Here is a 9118-nt window from a genome sequence, read left to right as displayed (position 1 = left end):
TTTGGTGACCGGATGGCAGGAAGCTGATGGACAACTCCCCAGGTTGTCCCACAGGCACCTTAGGCTCCACCTGCTCAGAGCTGTTCACCTCCCTGATGACACCCTTTGTGGGCGGGATAATTGCCCCCAAAGATGTCCACATCCTCAATCTCAGAACCTGTGCATATGTGACCTTATGTAGCAAAAGGGACTTTGCAGAAATGATTGACTTTGAGATGAGGTTATCGTGGATAATTGAGATGGGCCCGATGTAATCCAGGGTCCTGTGAAGTGGAAGGGCGTCAGGAGGTCATGTGAGGGAGGTGAGGACGTTGCACTGCTGCTGGCTTTGAAGGTGGAAGGGCCGTGTCAGGAATGCAGTGGCCTTAGCAGCTGGAAAAGGCAAGAAAACGAACAAACGTAGCTATTGACGGGACTTGTGGATTTCTGACAGCTAGGCCTCTGAGATAAGATGTGTTGTTTTAAACCATTGAGTTTGTGGTCATTTGTTATAACCCCGATAGGAAACCAGCCCACACCCCATCCGCTGACTGCCTCTCCCCTTCATGAATATCCCTGTCTTCTGTGGCCATGTCTCAGGCTACTATCAGCACTTAACTCACTTGCTTTAAAAACAAACAACTTGTATATGTGTCAATTAAAAAAAATATTTTTATTGATTTTAGAGCACATGTGTCAAACACAAGGCCCGCGGGCCAAATCCAGCCCGCCAGGCCTTGCAATGTGGCCCGCACCGCGCTGTCATCACTGCACTCCGCTGTCAGTTTATGACATTGTCAGTTTATGACTGTTCAGTAAACCATTCGGCCCGCGATTTAGGCTGGATTTTAGATTTTGGCCCCTTCTCTGATTGAGTTCGACACCCCTATTTTAGAGAGAAAAGGAGAGAGAGCAATGATGAGAGAATCGTTGATCAGCTGCCTCCCCCACACCCCTTACTGGGAGCTGACCCTGCAACCAGGACATGTGCCCTCACTAAGAATCGAACTGACCTGGTTCATAGGTCGACGCTCAACCACTGAGCTACACTGGGCTATGTAAATTTTTTATTAAATAAGCTTTTTATATTTTACAGTAGTTTTGTATATTTACAAAAGTTTTACAAGAGTAGTACAGAGTTCACTGTTTCCCATTAACATCTGTCAGTGGTACATCTGTTAAAACTAACAAACCAACAATGTTACTATTTTTACAGTTATTGAGCTATCCACCCATTTGGTTTTTAGTATATTCAGTGTTGTACAATCATCACAACAATCTAATTTTGGAACATTCTTGCCTAAGAGCAACCCCACCCATTAGCAGTTCCCCCTCACCCTTCACTCTCTGGCAACCTCTAATTTACTTCTGTGGATTTGCCTATTCTGGGCTTTCATACAACTGGAGTCGTACAATATGTGGTCTTTTGTGTCTGCTGCTCGCACTTGGCATGTGTTCAAGATTCTAACACGTAGCAGTGTTTTATCTGTTTGTTGTTGAATAATGTTCTATTGTGTGGATCTATGATATTTTACTATCCACACTTAATATGGGTTTTAATTATAAGTTTTCTCTAATGTCCTTTATCTGTTTCAGAATCCCCTCTGGGATACCACATAATGTTTAGTTGTCATACCTCTAGCTTCCTCTGGTGTGACAGCTTCTCAGACTTGTTTTTGCTGGCCTTGAAAGTTTTGGAAGCACTGGTTAAGTATTTTGTAAAATATTCCTAAACTTTGGGCTTGTCTGGTATTTTTCTCATGATTAGATCTGGGTTGTGGGTTTGGGGGAGGAAGATCCTGGAGGTGAAGTTCCTTGTCTTTTCCTGAAAGCCTCCATGGCTCCACATCGCCCTCAGACTGAAGTTCCCGGGCTTGAAGCTGGCTGAGAGGCCGTGCGTGGCCTGGCGGGAGCCAGCCCTTCCGGTTCCACACCTGCCTGTTTCCTTTCTCCCTTATCTCCCCTGTTCCCAGAGCAGGCAGCTCATCTCCTCCAGGCTGCGCCCGGAATGCCTTTCTCTTCCTGACCACCTGGGGGAGCAGTTCGGCATCTGTGGTGACAGCTCTAGGCCTCCTTTTCCAAAGGCTCCATGGCTCCTCCCCACTTCCCAGGTTGCTCTTTGTTTCTGCCGCTGCCCAGAGCACAGCTGTCTAACCCAGAGCTGTCTCACCCAGAGCTTTTCTCCTGGTCTGGCTCCCCCAGTTAGCCTGAGACCGGGCCAGTAGTGATGAAGGAAAGGGGATGAGCCAATTCTTTCCCAGGCTTGTTCTGTGTGCCAGGGGACAGCCCTCTCCTGAGCCAGGCTAGAGTGGGGGCCTCTGGGGCTGTTTGTCTTTGCTGCTCCAGAAAAGATGAGGTGTGATGGGCGGTGTACAGGACTAGCCCTGAGTCTCTCAAAGGGCAGGACAGAGCAGTCATTAGGGACATCCTAGCCTCTGGGACTGTCACTGAGCCATGGCAACTTCATAGCGGGGTTCAGGGTAAGAACTGCAGATGTCGCGCTAATCGATTTGTCTCAGTGGATAGAGCATCGACCTGCTGACTGAAGGGTCCCAGGTTCGATTCTGGTCAAGGGCACGTCCATGGTTGCAGGCACATTCCCAGTAGAGGGTGTACAGGAGGCAGCTGATCAATGTTTCTCTCTCATTGATGTTTCTAACTCTCTATCCCTCACTCTTTCACTCTGTAAGAAACGCAATTAAAAAAAATTTTTTTTAAAAGAACAAAAAAAATAAAGAGAACTGCAGATGTCATCACTGCATCTGGGACACCAGACCCTCTGAAATGCAGCTGCTAGCCTCTGGCAAGCCGTTTTCCAGGGGAGTAGCAGGAGTGGGAGAAGGCAATTCTGCCGAAACCGGTTTGACTCAGTGGATAGTGTCGGCCTTGTGGACTGAAAGTTCCCAGGTTCGATTCCGGTCAAGGACATGTACCTTGGTTGCAGACACATCCCCAGTGGGGAATGTGCAGGAGGCAGCTGATCAATGTTTCTCTCTCATTGATGTTTCTAGCTTTCTATCCCTCTCTCTTCCTCTCTGTAAAAACTCAATAAAATATATTAAAAAAAAAAAAATCTGGGCACCCCTGGCTGAGAGTCTGGGTACCACACTGCCCTGGGCATCTGGTGGGCCCCAAAGGGGCTAAAATTAACAAAGGGTCAGGGGCCACAAAGCCGGAGGAGTTAGGGGAAGTCTTAATGCCTTTGACACATCTGCCACCCCTTCCAGACCCACCCGGCTGGCTTGCTGCCTTGTTGCACAGTCACTGAACCCTCCCCTCCCAGGCAGAGCGGAGGCCTGAGGCTGAGCAGCTGCCTTCTCTTCTACTCCCAGCAGGAGCCCAGCTGTTCCTGATGCGGAGGAATTCCTCTATCACTTCCTCCAGGAAGCTTTTCTTGACCCCTAGATTTGAGCCGGGCCTCCCATTATGTGGTCCTTGTACTTTTCCTTTGTAGTCCCCATCGGGGACTGCAGTATGTTCTCTGGGAGCTGGAACCATGGGGAGCCCCTATTTCCCCAGCACTGAGCGTCATACTTTAGTACCGTGGTCGGCAAACTGCAGCCCTGGAGCCACACGCGGCTCTTTGGCCCCTTGAGTGTGGCTTTTCCACAAAATACCATGGCCTGGGCCAGTCTATTTTGAAGAAGTGGCATTAGGAGAAGTTTAAGTCTAAAAAATTTGGCTCCCAAAAGAAATTTCAATCGTTGTACTGTTGATATTTGGCTCTGTTGACTAATGAGTTTGCCGACCCCGGCCTTACTACATAGCAGATGTTCAATAAATATTTGTTGAAAAGGGTTTAGAAGGGCTATTTAGAGCTCTCCAGTCTCAGCAGATAATGGCCCAAGGAAGGAAATCAAAACTGGAGTACAAAGGAATCACAACAAATTTAGTTGGGATACAAGGGGGCTCAACAAGACTCCTTCGATGTCATGAACTCTGAGCCCAGCTCAAGTTTCAAACTTTGTCTCTTGTTTTTTAAAAAAAAATATATATTTTAAATTCATTTTAGAGAGGAAGGGAGAGTGAGAGGGATAGAAACATCAATGTTGAGAATCATTAATCTGCTGCCTTCTGCACCCCCCTTACTGGAGATCGAGCCTGCAACCTGGACATGTGCCCTGACCGGAATCGAACCTGGGACCCTTCAGTTTGCAGGTCAACGCTCTATCCACTGAGCCAAACCAACCAGGGCCAACTCTGTCTTCTTTATACCCCCTTCTTATCCCAGGTTCTAGCCCAGTTAGCTCTGTCCCTTCCTGCCTCTCCTTTGTTGAAGGTGTCCCCTCTTCCTGGAGCACCACTCAGGACTCCTCCGCAGAGCCCTCTTGTAAACCAAACCAGAAAATGGAGGCTCGGCTGCCTCTTGCAACGTAAGTCAAACTTGTGAGGTAGGTGTTGGTGAAAAAGGAAAGAGGTTTTGTTGTTGTTAATCCTCACCCAAGGATATTTTTTTTATTGCTTTTCAGAGGGAGGAGGAGAGAAAGAGAAATATTTACGTGACATCAATTGGTTGTCTCCTGCGCGCAGCTCCGTCGGGGTGAACCTGCAACCTAGGCACCTGCCCTTGGCCAGGAATTGCCCCAGAGACTCTTTGGTGCACAGTTTGATGCTCTAACCACTGAGAAACACTGGCCAGGGTGAGAAAGAGTTTTATTCAGGAGCCATAGGACCTGGGAGAATGGAGGACTCCCATCTCAGAAACCAATTTCACCTTCCTGCTCAAAGGTCACTCCTCTTCCTGTTCAAGCTGCGTTCTTATGGGTCAGGGAGGGCTTCTTTTTCTATCTTGCTAGCTTTTGGAGTGCTGGGGAGGCGTCCTGTCCATTCATATTTCTAGCTTTGGGCCAGTGGGGGAGACTCCCTGACACTCTAATTGTCTACGGTAACACTCACATTTCCTCCTCCTGTGAGAATTTATTTCACCCCATCTTAGGCCCTTTGTTTTTGGTTTTGTCCCCCAGGTGAAACAGGGCAGACGACTGACTCTTGCCAGATTATTTATGTGAAAGTTAATGTCCTGAGTGCAAAGGCCTCCAAACGCAGAGGGCTGATTCTAAATTATTTATTTATTTATTTATTTATTAATATATTTTATTGATCCTTTACAGGGAGGAAGGGAGAGAGATAGAGAGCTAGAAACGTCGATGAGAGAGAAACATCGACCAGCTGCCTCCTGCACACCCCTCACTGGGGATGTGCCTGCAACCAAGGTACATGCCCTTGACTGGAATCGAACCTGGGACCTTTCAGTCCGCAGACTGACGCTCTACCACTGAGCCAAACCGGTTTCGGCAATAACTTCTTTTTTTTTTAATGTTTTTTTTTTTTTAAATTGATTTCAGAGAGAAGAAGGGAGAGGGAGAGAGAGAGAGAGAAACATCAGTGATGAGAGAGAATCATTGATGGGCTGCCTCCTGCACGCTCCACACTGGAGATAGAGCCTGAAACCTGGTGATGTGCCTGACCAGAAATCAAACTGTGACTTGCTGGTTAATAGAGGCTCAACCACTGAGCAATACTAGCCGAGCCTAAAAAACTTAAAGTAATTGTTTTCAGTAGCAAAAGTCTTTTTTAAAATTTATATTTTATTTTTCTTTCAAAATAATAGTGCACATAGTTTTAAAAATTCAGATACCCTGTTTCCCTGAAAATAAGTGTCTTATATTAATTTTTGCTCCCAAAGATGCGCTAGGTCTTATTTTCAGGGGATGTCTTATTTTTCCATGAAGAAGAATACGGTACACATTTATGGTTAAATGAAAATAAAGGAAATTTATTACCTGTATACGGTACGGTAGTATGGTAGTTGTCAACACAAACCAGACAAACTGTGAATCCTACAGTATCAAGAATTTACTCATTTATTCAATGACAATCATGTCATCATCTTCTGGAACATCATCATAACAATCCAATTCCTGAATTTCCTGGTGAATTTCTTGTGACTCCATTTCTTTCAGAATCAGTGGACCAAATCTCTCATGTTTAGCCTAGGGGGGCCTTATTTTCGGGGGATGCCTTATATTTCACTCAGAAGGAAACCTGTAAGTAGGTCTTATTTTCGGAGGATGTCTTATTTTCGGGGAAACACGGTAGCATTCCATGGTATAAGCAAATGAAAAATAGCAGTGTCCTGCACTCTCCCTCATGAATCTCACTCCTATACACCTGTTCTGACTCCTTTTAGCTGTTTCTACTGCTGTTTACCTCCATATTTCTAATAATATACCACTTCTTAAAATTTTCATTATTTTTTTAAAACAATCTTTTTATTGATTTTTAGAAAGAGAAGAAGGGAGAGGGAGAGAGAGAGAGAAACATCAATGTGAGAGAGAAACATTGATCGAACTGGCAACCAGGGCATGTGCCCTCACTGGGAATGGAACCCACACCTTTTGGTGTATGGGATGATGCTCCAAACAACTGAGCCACACTGCCCAGGGCTCAGTGAGATTTTTCATTGATTTTTATTTATTTATTTATTATTTATTTATTTATTAAAATATACTTTATTGATTTTTTACAGAGAGGAAGGGAGAGAGCTAGAGAGCTAGAAACGTCAATGAGAGAGAAATATCGACCAGCTGCCTCTTGCACAGCCCCTACCGGGGATGTGCCCGCAACCAACGTACATGACCGTTATCGAACCTGGGACCCTTCAGTCCACAGACCGACGCTCTACTACTGAGCCAAACCGGTTTCGGCTTTTCACTGATTTTTAGAGAGGAAGGAGAGGGAGAGAGAGAAACCTTGATGCAAGAATGAACTTGGGCCGAAACCGGTTTGGCTCAATGGATAGAGCATCGGCTTGGGGACTGAAAGGTCCCGGATTCGATTCCAGTCAAGGGCATGTACCTTGGTTGCGGGCACATCCCCAGTAGGGGGTGTGCAAGAGGCAGCTGATCAATGACTCTCTCTCATTGATGTTTCTAACTCTCTATCTCTCTCCCTCTTTCCTCTCTGTACAAAATCAATAAAATATATTAAAAAAAAAAAAAAAAAAAAGAATGAACTTGGTTTGGCTGCCTCCTGCACGCTCCCTACTGGGGATTGAGCTGGCAACCTTTTGGGCATGGGACCATACCCAATCAACCAATTGAGCCACACTGGCCAGGGCTCAATGAATTTTTAAATTCACAGAGTTCTACAGCATCACCACACTTAATTTTCTGACATTTGTATCACCTCAAAAAGAAACCCCAAATCCCATTTCTTTTCTACCTCCCAGGCCCTGACAATCACCAATCTATTATATTTCTGTTTTTATAGATTTTCCTTTTTTGAACATTTCAAATGAATGGAATCATACATACGATATGTGGTCCTGTATGACTGGCTTCTTTCACTTGCCAAAATGTTTTCAAGGTTCACCCATGTTATAGCATCTGTCACTACTCATTACATATTAAAGCTGAATAATATTCCACTCATCAGTTGATGGATGTGGGTTGTTTCTGCTTTTGGGCAGTTATAAACAACGAGTGGTCCAGTGTATGGATTCATGCACAGGTGTGGTCCCTCAGCCTGGCCTCTGCCCTCTCGCAATCTGGGACCCCTTGGGGGATGTCGGACTGCTGGGTTTCAGACTGATCCCTGAGGCATGTAGCAGTGCTGAAGTGGCAGGCAGCTGGGAGGAGCTGGGGCTGGGCACAGCTCCACTGCCCTCACCCCAGCCTGCTGAGCCTGCCGCTGCTGCTGCCGCCGCTGCCACTGGCAGCACTGCCATGGAGGCGGGAGAGGCTCCCGCACCACACAGCTGCACTCGCCAGCCATGAACCCGGCTTCTGGCTGATGGTACTTCTGCTGTGGGAGTTCACTGATCACCAGGGGCAGCTCCTGCATTGAACATCTGCTCCCTGATGGTCAGTGTGTATCATAGCGACTGGTTGACCAGTCGTTCCGGTTGTTAGACCATAACAGTTGCTTAGGCTTTTACATATATACTAGAGGCCTGGTGCATGAAATTTATGCATTGGGAGGAGGGGTGTCCCTCAGCCCAACCTGCACCCTCTCCAATCTGGGACCCCTCAAGGAATGTCTGACTACCCATTTAAGCCCAATTCCAGTGGTTTGGGTCTAAGAAGGCAGTCGGACATCCCTCTCACAATCCAGGATTGCTGGCTCCCAACCGCTTGCCTGCCTGCCTTCCTGATTGCCCCTAACTGCTTCTGCCTGCCAGCCTGATCACCCCCTAACCACTCCCCTGCCAGCCTGATCGATGCCTAATTGCTCCCTTGCCAGCCCGATTGCCCCTAACTGCCCTCCCCCGCCAGCCTAGTCACCCCTGTCCTCCCCTGCAGGCCTGGTCCTTCCCAACTGCCCTACTCTGCTCGCCTGGTCACTCCTAACTTCCCTTCTTTGCCATCCAGGTCACCCCTAACTGCTCTCCCCTGCTTACCTGGTCACCCCCAACTGCCCTCCCCTGCAGGCCTGGTCACCCCCAACTGTCCTCCCCTGCAGGCCTGGTCACCCTAACTGCTCTCCCCTGCTGACTTGATCACCCCCAACTGCCCTCCCCTGCAGGCCTGGTCCCCTCCAACTGCTCTTCTCTGCAGGCCTAGTTGCTCCTAACTGCTCTCCCCTGCTGGCCTGGTCCCCCTCAACTGCCCTCCTTTGCTGGCCTGGTTACACCTAACTGCCCTCCTCTGCAGCCTTGATCACCCCCAACTGTCCTCTCTTTTAGGCCTGGTCCCTCCCAATTGCCCTTGCCTGCTGGTCTCATCGCCCACACTCTCCCCTGCCCTCATCTTGTGGTGGCCATCTTTGACCACGTGGGGGCGGCCATCTTGTGTGTTGGAGTGATGGTCAATTTTCATATTACCTCTTTATTATATAGGATAGATGCTTTGTGAACAAGTTTTTGCATGTGTATAAACTTGTTTTGTTTTTTTTTTTTTTGTTTTTTTTTTTAATTCTAAGGTCAATTTTTATTTCTACAAAAAAAGGCGGTCAAGACATGTAAAACACAGGTAAAGGATGTTACTGAGTGCGCTCCAAGTGGAGCGTGACTCTGCAAAGGCTTGTGTCCAGAGGGAGAAAGGCCACTTGTTCCTGGGCTGGCTTGGCCGGCTGCTTCGAAGGAAGAGGCCAGCAGGGCATCGGTGACCCTGGACTGGTTCAGGCTCCAGCTGAGTCC

At 47.4% G+C, this 9118-nt stretch overlaps 1 protein-coding gene across 1 annotated transcript in view; it reads right to left on the bottom strand.

Moving 5' to 3' along the window:
• Positions 1-9118, bottom strand: part of MYL11 (myosin light chain 11) — an 87635-nt gene that overhangs the window by 25089 nt on the left and 53428 nt on the right. The window lies entirely within an intron of this gene.

The sequence above is a fragment of the Pipistrellus hanaki genome (genome assembly GCF_964339955.1).
Source record: "Pipistrellus hanaki genome assembly, chromosome: 4".
Taxonomy (NCBI): domain Eukaryota; kingdom Metazoa; phylum Chordata; class Mammalia; order Chiroptera; family Vespertilionidae; genus Pipistrellus; species Pipistrellus hanaki.
This window is presented reverse-complemented; position numbering and strand designations above follow the sequence as displayed.